The sequence below is a fragment of the Lycorma delicatula genome, chromosome 12 (assembly GCF_047948215.1).
Source record: "Lycorma delicatula isolate Av1 chromosome 12, ASM4794821v1, whole genome shotgun sequence".
Classification (NCBI taxonomy): Eukaryota; Metazoa; Arthropoda; class Insecta; order Hemiptera; family Fulgoridae; genus Lycorma; species Lycorma delicatula.
The window spans coordinates 2,824,927-2,847,666 of record NC_134466.1 but is presented as its reverse complement, the minus strand read 5'-3'; the positions used below and the strand labels follow the sequence as shown (position 1 = coordinate 2,847,666).

At 28.5% G+C, this 22,740-nt stretch overlaps 1 protein-coding gene and 1 long non-coding RNA gene across 2 annotated transcripts in view; both read left to right on the top strand.

Annotated features, from left to right (window-relative positions):
* Positions 1-22,740, top strand: part of LOC142333334 (dynein axonemal heavy chain 10-like) — a 363,654-nt gene that overhangs the window by 67,794 nt on the left and 273,120 nt on the right. The gene's annotated exons all lie outside the window — the stretch shown is intronic.
* LOC142333403 (uncharacterized) lies at positions 14,512-18,240 on the top strand. The gene is made up of 2 exons (XR_012758590.1): positions 14,512-14,795; positions 17,011-18,240. It is a non-coding gene; the product is annotated as an uncharacterized LOC142333403 (long non-coding RNA).

Here is a 22,740-nt window from a genome sequence, read left to right as displayed (position 1 = left end):
CGAAACACTCCGATATCATTGACCAATCAGAGACGCAGAAACTTGTTTTTCAATCTTGTAACCTTATACGAAGAAGACATATTTTAGTTGCGTCGTTGCCGTCTAAAAGTGAACATCTCTTCTGTATGGTAACTATGAACAATCTTCTAGAAAGAAAAACCATACAATTTAGGACATTATTTTAAAGTGAGGGACATTTATTTTATTGTATGCAACATAGATTTATTATTTTTTTTAATATATCTGTTTTAAATTAAACATTTTTTCAAATTTAACGTAGATTTTTTAAAGCACGTTGCTACAGTTTATATGATGATCTTATTTACATGAAATTTTGTTTTTTAATTTAAAATCTATTCTAGATTAATAATTATCTTCCATTTTACAAAATTTGTTTTATTAAAAAAAACAGGGGTGATGTAACCTTTTTTTGAAATGGATACATCAACGTGGCAAAATTTTTATAAAATTAATTACCGATGAATTTTATGTAGGAACTAAAATGAATTTTATTCAAGAAAATGCTATAAAATATATTAATATTTTAAATAATTTTATAGGAATTGCCTAATTTTTATATTACATCTGGATACATTACTTGTATAAATAGTTAAGTGTAATTTATATGAACTGAATAGACATGTTTTTTATTGCGATTGGCTACCTTTAATGTGTACTGAAAATAAGTACAAATACCTTAGTACGATGAATATCTTGAAGGAACTATCAAATTTTATTGTTTGATGTATCGAACACTTTAATTATTATTGCTGAAACAGGAAATATTGTTTAGAAACTATATTAAGAAACAGTTTGTATTTTGAATTAGGAAAATAACAATGTGCAATTTTATATCATATTTAAAATGCAGTTATTCTTTTTTAGTTTTTTCAGGTGTTAATAATTGTGTTATCTTCCCGTTAGAACGATCAGAATCTTCTTTCATACAAAATCATTGAACTAAATCTTATCGGACATCCACACATTTTCACATCTACGATGTTCAATTTATTTTTTCTGTAATTCTCTAGAAAATTCTAGAAATAAAAGCCAATTATCACATCTACAAATATTTTCCATTATTGCAGAGGTATTCTTCATTTATTTCTCAAGAGTTTATATTAATAAGAAATTATCTTTTATGTTAATTAAACATAGTTTTAAATTTATTTTTGTTTCTTATATTTCTAAATTTTTCCTGGACGTCAGTTGTAGTTAACCGCATTCATTTCTGGGTCTCTTGATTGTAACCTGATAAAGAAATCTTTTGTAAAGCTGTTTCACGGTGTAATCAACCAATACTGTTTCAGATTTTTTGCCAAAATTTATTCTAATTCCTTCAGTTCACAAATAAATACCAACAGTATACTCTAATCTAAATAAAACTTGTTCTAATCCATTTTCAATATTTTCCCCGTCCATTTTCATTTGATTTATTACCGTGTTTAGTGAATTGCCAACAGGCACGCAAATTTCTGAATACTGTATGTAATACAATCAAAAAAGTTTAATCGTATTCTTTAATTATTTTCAAGCAGGTGCAAATTTTTTATTTTTCTGTTTATACAGGTGACTAGGTAGAAAGAAAAAATAAGGGCATAATTTTTTTAATTACTTATTCTTCTAAATGAATTTTTGTCTACCCTTTAATATATTTTTTATGTAATTCTTAACTCTCTTAGGTTAGGTACTTTGGTGGTTAAGATACTGATGGTACCTCCCTTGTCGCTACATTTATATCAAAACGTTAGCCGATTATTTCAAATAATTTCTTCGTTGAAATCATTTACAATTTTTTATTCTGCTTTTTCTTTTCAGTTAAGATTGTTTTACTCAATTTATTTAATTATGTATAGCTGTTTGAAAAACTTCATACAGGAAGAAAAATACAATCCCGGTTTATATTCGTGCCTTTAAGCAAGTAGTCAAATGATCATATACTGCAAAGGTTTTTATTTATTTTCAAAATAACAAGTAGTACACTGTAATTTTGTTCTTTATGTGAATTCTCTGTTTTTTAATGTAATGCGAATAGTACAATTTTTCAAAAATGTCAATAAGCATTATTTTCCTAACCTTTTAATTAAATATTTAACTTTAACCTCTTTGGAGAGAGATAAATGTTTTTACTATTTCATATACAAATTATGTTTACAGGTTTTGTTGGCCAAATACAGTAATTTTAATAATATACATAAAATAATTAGGTAGCTTGTAATTGCATGTACTTGTTATGTAGCTAGTAATTTCATGTTTCTTTATGTAGCTTGTAATTGCATGTTCTTTTTATGTAGCTTACAAATATAACTGTTTTATCATAAAAAATTGTTTTGGTAACATCGACTAACTTACTAACATTAATTACACTAATTTAAGTTTAGATGATGGGTATTTTATGTATATCATTCATTCTGCTGTATTTGAGTCGAATATCTAAGTTTAAAAGTAATATAATTTGATTTTCAAGTATTAAATTAGAAATGTGTCTTCAAAGAGGTTAAATTATAATATGATTGATCTTAAGTAAGAGGGTATATATAAACCACTTAAGACTGTTTATACAACTTTACCATTTTTTTAAAAATAAATAGAAATTTATGATTTTTTAATTCATAGTATTGGCTTTTTTCAATCGTATTAGATCTGTTTATGTAAAACAGTCTCTCATTTTATTTTTCTTTCTGGATTCGCCTTTATTTTTATAATTATATGAAGTAATTTCTTAAATAAATAATCATATTTAACAACAAAATTAAATCCGAAATGTCCCTTTGATTATCTATATATAAATAAATTTAAGGATACAACACATCAGATTTTTTTAGCTTTCATTTAAAAACATCTTCTAAGTATTCTAAAAGCCCTAACTATTCTAAAAGCATCTAACATTACATAAATCTATTTTTGACACAGTCACACAGTATTTGAACATATACTAGTCTTCGGCCCAGAAACATCAAGTAACTATTACAGTATATCGGTCAGGAATCATTTTAGTTCTATTTAAAAGACCCATCATTATTACCTTTGATAATTTTACGGGAATATTAAACCTAAAAATACACTACATTAAACCTTTTGTATGAGCAAACTAAATATATAAACCCGCTGGTTTTAGTCTTCTAGAATATATGCCATATCTTGCCCGATGGTTATCCACTGAAATTATTCGTTTATTTCTATAAATGTATATTTTTTATAAACCATTTTTCCAAACCGTGTAAAACTGAAATCGAGCACCTTCTCTTTTCTTATACAAGATTAGAATTTGTGATTTAATCGGTACCTGTCACCTGCTATTAATCATTCTGCACCACCCGGTGTTCACATATAGAATTCCTTTAAAAGACCTCCTTATGGATTACTTAATAATAAGATTTAATTTTTTCTATAATCCTACAGATAAAGGTAACTTCAATATTACATTTAGTATTTGCATTATTTAATACCCCCTTTTCACTTGGATTGTCATCGATCACAATTTGATTCCATTTGCTATTCATTAGCAACTTCACCTTTTTTTCAATAATATAAATCGACTTTTTTTTAATTACAACCGGGATTGGCCATATTATGCTGTGAAAATGCATTCTTAAGAGAATCTTAAAAGGGGTAATTAAGAGGTCTGGATAGTAATGCAACATCTACACAAGTACAAAAGGGGAAAAAAGAAATATGGAAAATACAAGTAAATTCATTGATTGAAAACTCTCTGAGTAATTGATTTCTTTGAAAAATCATCTATTTTTAATATTGAAAATAATACAAAAATCCCTTAAGTTATATTTCTTCAAATCAATAATATTTTCTTGTTGAAATTATAAAACTAAAATCTTCTGGTTAACTCATATATTTCCCTAGTTCAATCTTCTAATTCGGTTTCATTTTTAGAAATAGTTTCAAATTATGAAATTGTAAAAACACACAGATTAGAGTGTGTTATACATACAGCAAACCTGATATGCTCTAACACACTTCGGGGTGTATTATTTTAGATTTTTCCTCACAGATAGCAAATCTGATATGCTCTGACACAGTTCAGGGTGTATTATTTTAGATTTTTGATCAACACATAGCAAATTTGATATGCTCTGACACAGTTCAGGGTGTATTATTTTAGATTTTTGATCAACACATAGCAAATTTGATATGCTCTGAAACAGTTCAGGGTGTATTATTTTAGATTTTTCCTCTACAGATAGCAAATATGATATGCTCTGACACAGTTCGGGGTATATTATTTTAGATTTTTCCTCTACACATAGCAAAGCTGATATGCTCTGAAACAGTTCAGGGTGTATTATTTTAGATTTTTGATCAACACATAGCAAATTTGATATGCTCTGACACAGTTCAGGGTGTATTATTTTAGATTTTTGATCAACACATAGCAAATTTGATATGCTCTGACACAGTTCGGGGTATATTATTTTAGATTTTTGATCAACACATAGCAAATTTGATATGCTCTGACACAGTTCGGGGTATATTATTTTAGATTTTTGATCAACACATAGCAAATTTGATATGCTCTGAAACAGTTCAGGGTGTATTATTTTAGATTTTTCCTCTACAGATAGCAAATATGATATGCTCTGACACAGTTCGGGGTATATTATTTTAGATTTTTCCTCTACACATAGCAAAGCTGATATGCTCTGAAACAGTTCAGGGTGTATTATTTTAGATTTTTGATCAACACATAGCAAATTTGATATGCTCTAACACACTTCGGGGTGTATTATTTTAGATTTTTCCTCACAGATAGCAAATCTGATATGCTCTGACACAGTTCAGGGTGTATTATTTTAGATTTTTGATCAACACATAGCAAATTTGATATGCTCTGACACAGTTCAGGGTGTATTATTTTAGATTTTTGATCAACACATAGCAAATTTGATATGCTCTGACACAGTTCAGGGTGTATTATTTTAGATTTTTGATCAACACATGTCAAATCTGATATGCTCTAACACACTTCGGGGTGTATTATTTTAGATTTTTCCTCACAGATAGCAAATCTGATATGCTCTGACACAGTTCAGGGTGTATTATTTTAGATTTTTGATCAACACATAGCAAATTTGATATGCTCTGACACAGTTCAGGGTGTATTATTCTAGATTTTTGATCAACACATAGCAAATCTGATATGCTCTGACACAGTTCAGGGTGTATTATTTTAGATTTTTGATCAACACATAGCAAATTTGATATGCTCTGACACAGTTCAGGGTGTATTATTTTAGATTTTTGATCAACACATAGCAAATTTGATATGCTCTGAAACAGTTCAGGGTGTATTATTCTAGATTTTTGATCAACACATAGCAAAGCTGATATGCTCTGACACAGTTCGGGGTGTATTATTTCAACTTTTTCCTTAACGGGTAGGAGATTCGATGTGCTCTTGCACAGTTCCGGGTGTATTATTCGCATCTTAGGTTATCAGGTACCTAATATGATACAGAATTATTTTTAATTATTATTCTTGATTACATATTGACATTTTAAATATCTATGTTGTATGCAATGAATAGCTCTCGCGAGTGCTGGGTACATAAAATATTCGTACCGTGTCAACCGCGTCGCGACCGTATTTCATCATCCCGATATCGTTCATCGGGTTTCGGTTGGGGGGTGCTGTGTATATAAATGTGTCTATATATTGGGGGGTGATATAGTTTATTTATATTTGCTCTATGTTTATTATGTTTCTTTGTCTTTTCAGCTCATCACTTCACTACCAGACCAGTGGCTGAAGTCCTCCCTATAAATCAATTTACATTTTTTTTTTAGTATTACATCACGTAAAAATTCCTTTTGTAGTTTTAATTGCTTTATAAAATTTTATTTGAAATATTAATTAGTAGGTTTTTAAAATTACCCTTTTTATAAATTATTTAAATTTTATTCATTTCATTGACAAAATTAATCATTTAGTTCAAGAAATTTAAAAAACAAGTAAAGATATAGAAGCAATTTCTTAATTAACTGTAGCTTTTAAATCTGGTTCACGTAGGATATAATATACATTTATTTATATATATATTTTATATTTATTATATTACATAAGTTTTTTCTTAAATTTTTTTGGTAGGTGTTAATCAAATTGAAGGTTAGAGCATATTTATATCTAATTACAATTTTAAGAATTTTTTATCTTATTTGAAGTATTTTAAATTTTGAATACCCCTTTGCTTTTCCCAATCAGCGTTCAGCCAGCCACCTGCTTCAAAGAAGATGCATGCTTGCATGTTAGTTTAATTTTTTCAAACCAGGGTCAGCCGATTTTAGAGGTGCCATAATAAATTATTTAACTTTATTTGCTTATTTTTTTATTAAAAAAATTAACTTAGTTGCAACATTTACCATTTTTTTGTGGTAAACACCTAAGGAGAATGATTATTTGAAAAAATCCATCTAGCATAACAGTAATCCAAATTACTTCAAAATTTAATGATTTTTATATGTAATATATTTGCCTTGCATATTAAAAAGGCGTGAACTGACCCCGGTTTTTAGTATGTAATTATTTTATCTTTTTCATATTCTGAAATTGTGGGGTAAATAAAGTGATTGGTGTAAATAAAGTGTGAAATTAAAGTGCGATCAAGATCAAAGTGTGAACGTTATCTTCCTCACTATAAAAATTTACAAACTATAAATAAAAATGAGACTTGAAATAATACAGATTACCGGGTTATATTCAACATTTCGTCACTTCATCCTGCGTCCTACATCTTCAGAGTACCAGATCGATCGATTCTTTCAGCTGCTCGATGGATTTGATCCTTGGATTAGCCGTGGTGATGAATGTAAAGCTGTGTAGCCAAATGGTATAATATTAAGGTACTATTAATTCTTTACTACATTATATATATTTCACAATAATATTAGTATTTATTAAAAGATTCCATCCGTTTATGTAATGTTTAGCTTCAGTTAGAACGACCAAGTAATGGAGCTTCTCTGTGGCTTCAACCAGCCATTATCACTTAACTTGTACTAGGGGCCAGGGTTAGGGCATTACCCGACCGGTCTAGTCTAGTCGTTAACTCGTCATTGCAAGTCAAATGATTTCAAAGTCGAGAGTTGTAAGGTTCAAATCCTAGTAAAGATTTTAAATGGATTTGAATACTAGATTGTGGATATCTGTGTTCTTTCACGGTAGGGTTACAATTAACCATACATTTCAGGAACGGTTGACCTGAGACTGAACAAGACTGCACTTCATTTAAATTTTCATACATATCATCCTCTGAAGTAATATCTTACGGTGGTTCCAGAGGCTAAACAGAAAAAGAGAAGGTCAGGACATTAGTGATACTGCAGTTATTTTTATTTCTAACTTTTTTAAAAAATTTTAGGTAGATCTGATATTAAATGTCATTTGGGACACAGAAATTTTGTGTGGCAAATTACAATATAAATGCAATAAAGGAAACATCAGGATAATAAAGAGACGAAACTTAGTAGCATTACATATAGAGAAGTGCCAGTATCCGGTCAATGCCTAATTTGTCTCTCATATATATTTTATTTGAAATATAAACCACCAAAACACAGTAATTAGGTAAAATAAACTTGCCATATAAGTTTGCACTGACTGTTTTTCGCAGTACCCCTGCATCTTCAGTCTGTATTAAATTCTGTTTTTATCTTTTTAATGAGTTCTCTTTTTTAACATAAATTATAATGTTACCTGTTGTGAAATTTTAAATTATATTATGAACATAAATGTAGAAATATTTATAATGAAAAAAAATACAAATCAATTAAAAATAATAAGTTACAATTTAATACAAACTGAAGGTTTAAGGTACTGACTGCACAAACTAGTTATTGGAAATAAATAAGGTAAGTATAAGTAATGTAATTACTGTGTTTAGGTGGTGTTTACACAAATTTTTATGAATTTTGTTAGTTACTGCAATGAAACTTCATAAGATTATCTTGTACATTTGTTGGCTTATATTTCAAGGGACTGTTATTCATATTTTTAACCTTCCTAATAATATTTTGAGTATTTATCGGTTAGCAGTAAATCACTTGATTTTTTCATCGTTGTTAATAAAATTGAAATGCAATATATAATTTAACTAAATTATTCTTTTTGTTGACAACAATTATTTGTTTCTAATGTAAAGAATAGTCATGAAAAACGATTGATATTGAGAGATTTCATCGTGTAAAATGAATGAAATAATTATCAAACTATTGTCGTGACAGTCATCTTTTCACTTGGATACCCCCAAACTTTTAATTATAATAAAAATGAATTTTATGTACGTTTACAGATAGAGAACGGGGTTTTGATAGATGAAACAAAGCGATATCTTAATTTAACATATTATTTTAATAGAAGATATACTGTGTGAAAATTTAGAAGTGGTTTCATAAGTTTTTTTTCTTTTTTGACATAGAAATTTTGTTTAGTCCTTTATTGTTTTGCTTGCTTTGGCGATGAATCTCTTGCCTGACAGCGGTTTGAAAATTGAATGAAACCGTGCTCGCACCTCATTGTCAAAACTTGTTGTAGAATATACTTGCAAATTAGACGGTACATAAATAAATATTTCATGAATTTTAAATACCAGAGCGATCAAAATAAGTGGAAACCTATATAAAATTGTAAAAATAATAAGAAAATAAATGATGCAGTTCATTCTATAAAAATATTAAGTATAATTTAAAAAAATAATATATATATAAAAATTAGTAAAAGGATCAGATGGTGTACTGAACAGACATCCTGTGTCGATTTTTGTTACCATTCGACATTATTCTTAGCTGAAAATTTTAGCTCGTCCAAATAGGTTCATATAACACACATTCCTGGATGCGATATAGATCTGCTACAATCTATATCGGTGAATCTTAATTCAGAATAATTTTTTTGCTTCTATTCTTGGTAAAAGCGCTCTGTTCTTGTAAGAGAGGAATCCCTGCTGCCTTAAAAGCGGCTTAGAATTTCTTTGAGCGAGTTGTCTTGTTTAGCGATCCTTGTGGATTACGCCTTTCTAACATCACTTTATTCCTTTATTTTCTTCCACCTTGATCTATTAAAATGGTGTTTTTCAATGATTTCTCACAGGATATCTAACGATGTCGGAGATGTAAAAAATTCAGTGTTCTTGGTATCTATCTAGTGGAAGAGGGTATAGCTTATCTTATGTACCTACCTAGCTAGCGATTCTATTTCTATATTAAATTTAAACTATATTAATTTCACAACCGCTAATTGAATTTGTCTTATTTTCTTTTGTTTCAGGTAACTCTACGGTTCATTTAATATTCTAAGGGAGAGCTGCCATGTAAGTGGCCCTCCTTACATTGCGGTACTCCCTTTTACTGTAGGATAATTTTCTACTAAAGGTATTTACTTTTGTTATTATTGTTTAATATTATAAATTTGTATGTTAAAAATAAGTTGTGTAGTTTTTAAGTTGATAGTATAATATTCATATAAAATCGCGGTAGGTCCAAGTCCCAGTAGGGTTCCCTGATAGGAACTTATCTGTAGGAATTTTTTATGTGTATTTTTTGTGTATGTGTTTCTGTTTCAGGTTCGACATAAATTTTACATTTTGTTATTATTGTTTAATATTATAAATTTGCATGTTACAATTAAGTTGTGTAGTTTTTAAGTTGATAGTATAATATTCATATAAAATCGCAGTAGGTCCAAGTCCCAGTAGGGTTCCCTGATAGGAACTTATCTGTAGGAATTTTTATGTGTATTTTTTGTGTATGTTTCTGTTTCAGGTTCGACATAAATTTTACATTTTGTTATTATTGTTTAATATTATAAATTTGCATGTTACAATTAAGTTGTGTAGTTTTTAAGTTGATAGTATAATATTCATATTAAATCGCGGTAGGTCCAAAGTCCCAGTAGGGTTCCCTGATAGGAACTTATCTGTAGGAATTTTTATGTGTATTTTTGTGTATGTTTCTGTTTCAGGTTCGACATAAATTTTACATTAGAATTACTTAGACAAGTAGTATAAATTAAGTTTTATGAAAATAGATGTAAAATTTTGTATATGCTGTGTATGTTTTTTTCAGGTTCAACATAGATATTATTTTATTATTACTTAGTTAAGTCGCGTCCGCGATCCCAATCCCTAATAGGGTCCCAGTAGGTTTCCCTATCGATAGAATATAATTTTTTCAATGTATTTGGCACACAACCGTGTGCCTTGTGGTTAGGTCCAGTTCCTATTTCATAAAGGGGGAGGGTTTTTAGTCGGTGCGAGCCCGACACTACCGTCTGTTGCGGGCGCAGACGGTGGCTGTTAGAGCTTTTCCCTCCTCCTACGCAAAACAAAAAAAAAAAAAAAAAAAAAATTAACTATTCATATTATGTACATTACTAATCTCTTTGCCAAGTGATTTTGAGTTGTAGGTTCTGTACTGGAGGTACTTTCAAACTCACGGAGGCTGTGACAAAAAAAAGGTTACCGATTCTCAAATGTAATATTGAAAGTGGAAAATGACTATGAAAGATAAAGAAAATTTGAAACCGTAGTTTCAAATCCGGATTGAATCAAAAGTAAGTACAGTAAATGTCTAACAGAATTTTTAAAACGCAGCAAAACATAAAAAAAAAAATATATGTATATCTAGAATTGTACATGGTGATTTTAACAAATTTTGGGTGCTGAATTCAAAAATAATAAAATTTTGTGTAATACATCGCATTTTTAGATACATACTATACCGATTAATGCATAATCAGTGTGATAACAATATTTCAAAAAAGTTATTATTTGTGTTTATTCATTTATAATTTGTTTAAATCTGCTAAATTTCTGTTTATTGAAATACAGATGAATTGAAATATATTCGATACAGTTTTTAAACATTTACATCATCGGAACCGAATTTTTAAAATACGTTGACAAATGTTTTCGCTTTTACGATGTTTGATCGGTTTCTCTAAATAAAACCTAACAATAGTCAACCGTCATTTCAGGATCCCATCTTCCTTGGTAATGATGCTCCACAGTCAGAATATCCTGCCGGAAACGCTCTCATCACTGACAAAGCTCAAATTTTCAGGATAAAAGTCTACGTGGGAGTGTAGGAAATGAATTTTTAATAACATCCTACATGCTAAATGTTTGTAGGTTTTTAACCGCTTATTAATCATAAAAACAGTTTTCATGATTTCTGTTGCCACAAAAATGCCTAATCAATGTCTTTGAAGGACTTCCATGCAGCTAATTCACATTCCCTAAATTTATCCTGAAAAGTTATATCCTTAAGCATAGTTTTGATTTGGGGACCGATAAATGTACTCTCCGTGAACTTACAATCGCTCAATTATACCAACGTATAAAATGAAAAAAAAGAAGGTATACCTTATTTCGTTCAAGAGGTAAGTGTACCAATGTTAGTTAACATTGTGTTGGATAGGGATCCATGCTGCCCTTTTATTTATATGAGTCTATACAAAACTTTTATTAAAAAACTTGAAATTTAAAAAAAAAGCGTATGAATGAGGTGAATACATTCCTGAGATGCCAACTACCAAATTAATTGTAACCCAACTACCAAAGAGCACCCCACTATCCATGATTTAGTATAATCAGTATAATAGTAAAAACAAGAGACAACCTTTAAAGTGTTTGTAGAAATAAAATAAAATCCTTGAGTTTTGACTGTATAGAGAAATGATGCTTTGTCTTTTCATTGCAGTCAAAACTCAAGGATTTTATTTTATAGTGCTGGAATTTTTTAATTTTTTAGTCGCAGCATTTGTACAATTTTATGACCGGTCAATGTAAAATCATTTATTATTTACATTTATCATTAGAGTGTTTACTTCATAATGTGGTTTCTCCATCAATGGTTTCTCAATGCCCTCTTTTCTTTAACCTTCTTTTGGAATTGTTGTTTCCGCTGATGTTTTTAAAGTTTAAAGTTAATCTTGTAGGCAAATATTGTTTGTGAATTTAAGAATTGTGTATTTTATACAGTATTTACGCAAGCCTAATGGTTAAAGCACCTGTTGATTGTAGAAAGGCTTTCTAAAATATAACGCTATTACTTTCCTTTGCTATTTGATGTATGTATAAACATTTTTTTTTTCATATTTATAAATATTTTTTATAAAATAAAACAATAAAATATTTTTATATTTTGTATTATATTTCAGACAGTTAGAAGGAAATTTTGAAAATTGAATTACACCGTGATGTTTCTGAGTTATTGGAAGTTTTCTTCAGATCATTTTTATTTATATAGAGTGTTTAAAACAATCGTGGAGAGATTATTCACTGCCGGTATGTTTTAATATATCTGTAGAGTGTTTATTTATTTATTTGTAAATCACAGTGCCTATGTGTTTGTTTCTAATTATTGATCGGGTTCTAATAAAACTTATGAACCGCCAGGCAAATCTGAATAATACTTTTACCGTTGTATTAACTGAAAATATATAGAAAATTAACATTGAGAAATGTTACAGCCATGTCACTTAGGGTCGACTGAGGCAATGTCTGCAAGGCAAAATTACCAGTTCCTCTAAGCGGTTAAAAATGTTACAAAAAAAAAGTTCCAGTATCAAATGAGAAATCAATTTTGAACGTGTTTTATTTTACAGCTTTACAACTTGTACGTAGTAACAGGATCTCTTAGTTATCATGAAATATAAATATAATTATAAAATAAAATAAAAGTTTCAAAATTTGCTTAGATTTATTGTGAAAGGGTCTGTCTCTATAATGAATTCAGGTCTTTTATTTTAATTAACGATTAAATTTTTCCTGTTATTATTTACTTCCAGAAATAGAAAAAAGTAATATATAGAAAATATAAGTAGTTAATTATAAGTAATATATTTATTGATATAAGTAATTTAAAAATTATGTTGTGTTTCAAAAATGTTATGGAATTGTATTTGGAGAAAGGTGTTCTACTTTATGGTCTTTAGGTGAAATAGATTAAATGTATATTATGCCAATAATTGAATATAATTGCATCCTTATTTATTGCTCTTCAGTCCAAATTGTTGTATATGGAGGTAGATTTCTGTCTTACCTACCTAAATCCTAAAGGTTTACCTACCTATAATTACCTCTTCTTTTTTAATGTTACTTGAAATGTTTGAGCAGCACACTATATCTAGTGTTTACTGAAGTTTGTCTTGTCTAGATGAAAGTAAATCTCTCCTGTACAACTGTTGAAATGAAATGAAATAAATATATAAAAAATGAAATATATATATATTTTCTAAATATATATATTTTATATTTTCTACCTCAAAATGATCTATTTTTTTTGGTATGAGACTTCAAAAGGACATTAAACACAAGTGTTTTGACATACAAACTTCAAGTTAATAATGTCTTTCAAAAACTGTGTATAGTACCACTTATATAACTTCTCAACAATGAAACAACATAGAAGAAAATTTAACAAATGATTTTTCTGCTTCTGCTTGTTTATAAATAAAAATTGTTTACGTAATTATTTTATTTTTAATAACTTCTGAAGCTGTAGAAAAAATTATAAATGAAATATTAACATTCAAAATTTAAATAACACTGGTAACACTGGCTGCTCGTGTTGTTGGCTTTTCATAGCCAAAGCAGAGAATACCACAAAGAACAAAGAAAACGGTTAAATAGTAAAAAAAATAAATGTTTTTATGTTTAAGTTTAAAAAACCTACAACAATTAATCAAAAGCAGCTGATCTACTGCATGCGGTTAGTACGCTTGGTTTTTAGATCAATTGTTCGTAGGTGACGTGGAAACTTTTATAAATACCGTTCATGTTATGTATGTATGTATGTATGTTTAATAAGATATATGTTTATGATTAGTGTGATGGTCTGATAAATTTTTACTCACTCAACTGCTGTTGGTCACACTGGGCAATAAAACGTCACTAAAAAAATTACATTCACGGTTATTTAAGTGGTGTAGTTTTTGTTCTCAGAATATGTTGATTAGATTATACATCCTGTTTGCCTGATATAATGTTTAAACAATAAATTTTAATTTTTTACTATCTGATTGCTCTTGCACTTTTTTAGGTTGTATACTTTTATTGTGTTAATTATATAATTTATAATTAAATTATTATTGCATAATAATTATAATATAAACTGACATTAAATCATCTAACACATCCAAGTTGAATAAATTTTAGTGCAAATCACAGACTGATGAAATAACTCGTTTATGATGTATTGTTCTCCCGGCCTTGATCAGAACAGTTCATTGTTGACAATTGTTTTATAATAAAATTAGCCAAGCAAGCCTCACTCTCATATAGAGACACTTGTAGATAATATTATAAGAAATTGTTTAATTATCCTCGGTTTTTATCCTCCATTATTTTTTTAAAAATATTTAATATTTGTAGAAAAAATTTGTAAAAAAAAAGAGATAACAAATAATAAAATTTGAACTTCTGTGTTAACGGGGATTCAATTTTGATTTTTGTTGTTTTCTGTTGGCAATATTCTTATTTACAAAATAAATAACTCCGTTTAGGTTAGTAATGTAACTAACTAACTAATGATGGTTTACAAGTTTTAACGATCTAACAACCCATCCTAGAAACTTATTATTTTGACTTTTTGAAGGAGCCTCCTTCAAAAACAGATGACATATTTCGGATAAGAATATTCATAAACATAATATAGTCATGGGTACAAGTTTTATTAAAGCAAAAGAATAGGAATCCTAAGAGGTTGCCATCTAATATAACAACCAGAAATTTCACTCTATGGGTGATAAATATATATTATCATTATCATTACTGCTCATACAAGTAAGTAACAAATGTTAGAATTATCCAAGTTTGAACATAATTATTGTCATTTAGTGTATCCTAACCGTAAAAAATATTTTATTTCATTTCCACTAAGTAAATAAATTAGTCTTTATTCTGATCAGAATAATATATTATACAGATCAATCAGAAATCAGTGTAAGATAATTAATATAATATATCTGGTTATATTAATATAACCAGATTATAATAAGAAAGATTTGATTTAAAAAAATTACCATAAATTGATTCACAATTCAGAAGTCGCAATTGGAAATTAATTTACGTACATTCTGAACAAGATGCAGATAAATCAGTTTCTTTTTAATTATCTTTTAATTAGTATTATTTAAAAATGATAGAATAATATTTATTTACACAAAAGAAAATCCTTGAGGCATCTTAAATAAATTGGTGGAAAGATTTTTCAAATTTTGTAAAAAAATTAAAATTTCAGTGGAAGCATAATATTTCTTGTAAGCGTTTAGTTATAAGAAAACAGTTTTGTTGTATAGTTTGGAAGTAGAATTTTAACTGATAAATCTGTATTTAAAAAAAATGTATTTTATTAAGCTCCTACTTATAGAAGCAAAATTCACACTCCAATTTTTATCAAGGTATACGTTCGTTTGTTCATAAATGTGGTTATGAACAAAGTATAGGTTTCTTTTTTTCTTTAATTGTAAAGAATTGAAAACTGTTAAGCACTGGTTAAAAAATTTTGCTGGCATGTTAATGAAGCAAAGTTTTAGTTTGTACTGTAGCAAATAACAGATAACAGGAAATTTCTTATTTATATAATTTCTAAAGTTTAGGTTTATTAACTTACTACTGTATTTTTACTTTACAAATTGTAGCAAATAACAGATAACCTATCATTTCTATTGTTTCTATTTTAATGTAAAAAATTTTTTTTCACGATAGTAGCTAAGATTTCATCGGTATTACTACAGTTCATCGAAGTTGCCATCTGTGACAGCGATCATGAACTTTATCGAGAAGGTTTGAATCCTGATCACGGTTGGCATGATTTCATAATACAGTACAAAATTCATTTCTTATCGTTAAAAAAAGTCTGCTGTAATTCTTCAGCCTAGTCCTGTTATTTCTTTTGTTTTTCTTGGAAACAGATATTTTGAAATTCTTTCTCATAGCAAATGTTCTTAGCCTGTTAGGGTTCATATCATTCTCTGGTGTTTACTGGTGTTTATAAGTATGCGTGTAGACCTATATTTAGAAAATTAAATATCTTATTTTTATCTTGTGTTTATTTATGAATATGCAATTCTTTGCAAAAAAAAATTGTCACATTTTAAATAAAATAACAATATCCCATCTAAATTGAACCCAACAGCAGTTCTGCTGTTTTTGTATAACTCAACACAATCTTCATTTTACAAGTAAGGGCCTGAATTGCTGAATCGTTTTTAACGATTCAATTGAACCGCATTCTGAACAAAATATACACAAATATATGCTTAAAATAATTTTCATTAGCACCCTCTGAATTGTGAATTATTTAATGATGATTTTTGTATATTTATATATTTACATTAACATTATTTCATTTGTTTCTTATAAACAATTAATGTCGACTTTAATCGCTTTAATCCTTTTTTCATTTGTTGAGCCGATGCATCAATGCTAAAGTAATCATACAAAGGATTCCAGAATACCGATTTTAGTTTCCATTGTAGTAACCCATTTGTCGATCCATCAGGGCTTTGAGGAACGACACTTACAGCCGTAATATTATTAACTGATTAGATTAATAACATACACGACTGATAATGTATGCAAATATATATATATAAAACGTTTTAATAAAAATAAATAAAAATTAAAAAAGGAAGGATTAGTCAGTCAAATAATCTGGTGTTAAAAATCTGAGTTTCATAATCTGGCTAAGGATGAACACAGCCTTCTTTTAAAAGGTTTTTAATATCGATGAAAAGATGTCTTGCTAATGTATTATTATTCTCTAATACACTGATTCCCATACTGTGCGCCCCAGTGCCCTGGTGTTGGAAACTGTATCCTGCAGGAATCTGAGGAACAGCAAAGTTTTCAAATGTCGAAAATGTTACGTGTGCCTTGTAACAGCGAGCTCCATGATGATGCCATTATTGTTCTGTCAGACATTAAAAAATCTGTATTATTACAGATTTCTTAATAATTGACCTTTGGTAATTATTAATTATTTTTAATTTTACAGGTTACTATCAAGGGAAGTACCAAGCGTTGCAATCCATAAATAATTCTGTGCGTGATGGAATTATTAAAAAAAAAAAAATGTAAGTGTGCATATGGTGATGATGTAACAACAGAAGAAAATTTAGTCGAAAATATAAGTAGTTACCTATTCAGAAAGGAAAGAAATTGGTTTGTGAATGTTGCGATGAAAAGATTCAGATGTAAATTTTATTTAAAGAAAAAATAAAGTCTCTCATTCATGATAATGATTTAAAAACCCACCTACTACTCATAATGAAAATTTTGTCAGAAAAGTTTTAATCTACTTTAAAATTACATTACTTCAAAGACACTTTAGACACTTCTTAATACCCATACAAAAAAGGAAAAAATAAGTTTCATATGAAAAAGAAAAATTATGTCTGTAACTTCTCTCAAAAGGTTTTTTACCAACCTTAAAAGATCTTTGTAATTTAAAGAGGCATATTAATTTACACACCAAGAGAAAAATTGTTTGTAACGTTTGTCAAAAATGTTTAACGAGAGCTACACTTTAAAAAGAAATATCAATATTAGAGAATGGTTTTGACCATTAAAAATCATATATTAAGATTGATTAAGGTTGATATATTAATACCACCTCAGAGGATGAGATGAAATAGCAATTTTTATACTGTTAAAAATACTATACCTCACCTGACTGAATTTGAACTCAGGACATTGGGATTAAAGAGTGAGACACTAGAACTCTCACCACAGAGGCCAGCCTAGGTTATAAACTTCTTTAAAAAAAAAAAATGTAGATTTTTCTATTACTCTGGTTTATAATATGTGAATAACATTTATGAACATATTAAGCCGAGAACCATACCGATCAGATATTTTGGTAGATCCTTAGGAATTTCACAGATTCAGCAAAAGCGGTGTAGATATGTAAAGTTCACAAATGAGAGTTGTCTTTGATACTGTTTTTCTCAAATGCTTTTTCACAAAACAGTAGTATTAATAATTAGAATTAGTATTTTTGTTAAGCTATTGGCTTTTTTGTTTGGTTTTTATTTTCTGTCAAAGATTCCCTTCAACTCCTGTACATGTTCCATTGTTTTTATGTATTTGAATTTTCTTATTTAATTACTGAATATGGTTTATTGTTTAACAGATAATTTTTGTTTGGTATATAATTATACTTAGCCAAAAACATTTAATTTCTGATTTATTTGGTAATTTTTAGTAAAGTTATTTTTTGTATGCATTTATTATATCTTTATTTATAGTTTTCTGTGGTCTCCCGATCCATTCCCTCATTTAATATTACTAACCATGAAAAATGTTATTTGCAAAATGTATTTACTTACTTTAAAATAAGTTTGTTTTTTTATTTATCATTTATAAGCATCTTCTTTGTTTTTGATGATATTGTCTGCTAAGATCCTTAGCCACTGAAATATGCCAAGAGCATCGAGGGAAATTATATTCAGAGTTACTGAGTAATTTAGTGCTATATTGAGTGTTTTTTTTACATTTGCATCAATTTTACTTTTTAACATATGCTGTAATTTACAATTTTTTTCTCATCAAAAAACAAAATCACCACTTATAATACTTTTAAAAAGATATGTTCATTATAAATACTTCATGGTTGTAAAATTAACACGTAATTTATAAAAACTGTTTCATTAAAGGGTAAGTAGTTTTGATTTCTTTTCAGTATTGTAAAACGGGCTTTTATAACATATAATAATAGAGTAATAACAATTTAGATATATTTTTTACATAAAATGATTTTAGTTTGTTATTACACTGCGTATTATTTTACATCAAAAATAATTTTTTGAAGCGAAGCTTCTTAATGCAGATTTAGGATGGGGAGTGAACTGAGAAAAAAACAAGCGTATTTGTTAAATATTACTAAAAATATATTAAGTCACTATAAAAAGATAGTTATATCAATATCATTTTTTTTTTTTTTTTTTATAAAGCAAGTAGTTTTGTTATTATTGAATTTGCAGGAATGTTACTGTTTCAGGATATTGTAACTATAAAAATGAGTTCTGTTAGTTTTCCATTATAATCAGTGTATCATGTAGAACATGTTGATGAGAAATAAAGTAGTATTTTCAGTCAGAAATACTGTTATGGCAAATTCATTATACTATAATGAATCAATCCATATGAAGTCATTCAACCAAAATATTTTTGGTTACTTCATCATTTTTTTTTAATTTTTTTATAAGTTATTCCCTAATAAATTGGCAATCCAAAACAGGTCTTTTTCTATTTTTATCCCAGCCTGCTTGTGACTGGTGGCCATGTTTGTTTAGCAGCACGTTTCATTTTTGGCTTTGCAGACATTAGCATAAACTTTAATGTTTTTGGACTGGATTATGCCAAAACATTGCAAGATAAACATCTCTTTTTCATCAAATTCTCCTTTTAATTTGGTCCTTTACATTGAAACCCTTAATAAGTTAATAAGTAAAAATGATCATTAAAATTTTATATCTAATAACAAATTACGTTATTACAGTTTAAATTTGCAATGAAGGGGTGAAATATCAAGTTATTTTTTTAAAATTATTATTACATAAGGTACCATACTCACCGTAGCTTGAGTAAGAACTGAAAAGCTTTTCATTCTTTTTTTATTATTATTAAAAAATTTTAACTTTTGAAAGTTTTAGCTTTTTATCTGTGTTGACAGGCTTGGCACAAAAATCTTAATTTTTCCACATAATATATATAAGTCTATATAAGAACAAACTAGAGTAAACATTTCAAAATTTGATTCTGAATAAAGTTATGAATTTTCAAAATAGGTACAAATCATGTGCATTGACGCCATTATTAACCATTCTGAAATATACACTGCGTGAAGTGTTCTGCAGATATATATGAGCGAGATAGCAATGTTTTGAAAAATGTTATTTTTTTGAAACGCTTGGATTTTTTTGCCACATTTCATATATATGCTTCATTTTACCGTGCCGTAAAATATTAAAATTGTTTTGTTTTACATTTCAAAAGCTTTTAATCTTTTTTTCTCAGGTACTACAATCGTCCAAGCTTCACTTTCATATAAAGCTATGCTCCAAACATATACTTTCAAAAATGTTTTTCTAACATTTAAATTAATTTTTGATGTAAGCAAATTATATTTCTGACTGAAATATATTTCATTTCTACTGTGCTATTCAGCATTTTATGTCATTCCTACTTTGTCCATGTTTAGTGATTCTACTTCCCAAAGAATAAGATTCTTCTGCTTCTGTAATCTTTTTTCTTCTTATTTTTATATTCAGTGGTCCTTCTACATTTCATCACTTTCATTTTGTTCTTGTTTATTTTCATGCAGTAGTTCTTGTGCAGGACTTCATCTATGCCATTCATTATTTCTTCTAAATCTTTTTTACTCTCGGTAAGAATTACTATCATCAGGAAATCGTAGCATCTTTATCTTTTCACCTTGCACCGATCTAAATCGGTTTTTAACATCATTAACTGCTAGTTCTATGTAAAGTTTAAAAAGTACAGGGATAGGGAACATCCTTGTCGGACTCTCTTTTTTATTACGGCTTCTTTCTTGACATCAGAAAAAGATGCAATCTTTCAATGCTTCATCTGATAGATCACATTTTTCTTGTTCTTGATAAAAGTTTAAAATTCGTTGTCATAAAATTAAAACTTTTATCAAAACCTGCCCTCTTGATAGCCTACCTGTTATTGCAGTAGTGCAGTAGATTAACACTACGTTTTCCTAGTCTAAAGTTTGCATCTGCCTAAATTCACTATAACACATTGCACTTACACAAATATAGTTGACAATCGCAATAGTTCTATCCAGAACATCTTGCAAAATGATGGATTTTGCTAATGCAAAATACATTGAAATGAAGTCAATTTTTTCAAGTTTAAGTTTTCCTGTTTTAATAAAGCAACAAATCCTTCTTTTTTACCTCTCATGGAAAGTGCACCATCAGTGCAGACACTGGCTAAATTACTGACATTTAATTGTAATCGATGACATACTTCTCTGAAGTTTTCGAAAATGTCAAATCTGTGAGTTCTTCCAGTTAGTGTACCCAGTGGAAGAAGTTCTTCGTAATACTGAAAATCTTCAGTTACAGCACGAATAAAACGTAAAACTTGCGTTTTATGTGTGCTTTCATCTAAAGCAATTGAAAAGTAAACATCTTCATTTTGTACAATTGTACGAAGTTGTTGTGATACATTTTCAGCTAATTCTTGCTATTGATCTGTTACAGTTTTTCATGAAAGAGGCAATTGTTTGTATTTATCAAATTTTTCTGGATCTAACATACCCACCACTTCAACAACACATTCTCTAATTTCTGCATCACTAATTGGTTTGCCTCTTTTTCCAAGTATATGTGCTATTTTATAAGTAACGTCAATTGGAATGGTATTTTTCTTTACAAAAGCACAAAAAACGCCTGCTGATGCTTTTCATTTTTCAATTTCTAAAGCGCAGCTTGTCAAGATTCACCTTCTAAATTAAAATAATTATGTTTAACGAGTCAAAGTAGTTAATATTGTATTGCACAACAAACACACCATTTTATCTTTCACAGAAGTAACAAAAAGTTCTAACTCCCACTCTACATTAAATGTTCTGTTTTCTTCATTTAATTTTTTTCTCTTATAATTTGACATGATGGAGAAAAAATGAATATCAAATCGTATCTTTAAGAAAGCGTATACTTGCTAGAAATAGAATAAAATCTACTTAAGTTACGACAAACCAATAATTTCTGTGATAAAATGCAATGATTAAACTTCGATATTATGTTGAAATTTTTCTATGTTTTATGTAAATAAATATTTTTTTTATGTTAATTTATTTTTAGTTCAGATTTCTTATTAATAAAAAACTTTATCATTCGTGTATACATTATTTTACACCAATAATTCATATAATATTGCATAAGAAGTTTCACTTCTGTCGTGTCCTTGGACCAATGCTTATACTTTCTTTGAAGAGTATGTTTAATGTTTATAATAAAATCGGTAGTTGTATCTTGAGTGGTGAATGGTGGTCAGGTACATGCATCTTTAGCAGCAGAATCTGTTCATTCGTTACCCAGGATTCCCACGTGGATCTAGCAGAAATTCACTTATGTGTAATGATGATTCAATTTAGAGATTGTACTATGAATATCAGTAATGACAGATGTCTAGATAAATCCTCTAAAGCTTGGGGAGCATTACACGAATCACTGCGGTTAAAGATGTGATGATATTTTGACAATGATGTTCAAAGCCATATTGATGGCGTACAGTTCAGAATTGTAAACGCTTGTAATATCAGCAAACACATAAGTTCCGTCGGTATCATTCCGCTTTGAACCATCTGTGTATACTATTGCATCTGGGTTTGTCTGTGATAGAAAATGGTAAAATTCTTGCTGAAAGATGAGAGTTGTTAATTCTTTATTACATACGATGAGATCATAATTAAATTTTATGGGGTCAAGTTTCCAAGTCTCCATGCGCACAACTAAAACTATTCTTTTTGTTCTTTGATTCTAGCCTTAAATTAAGCACTGTACATCTTATCCAAGAGATATTGCAACAAATTGAAGTCCCAATATTCCTTTTATTTTACAACCGATATAATTGTATACATTTGGAATTCATACATTCTATTGCAGTAAAATTTGAATAATTTTACCTTCAAATAATTTCACCTGTATCTTTTATTTTTTTTTTAAATATGTAAATGTTTAGTAGTTGG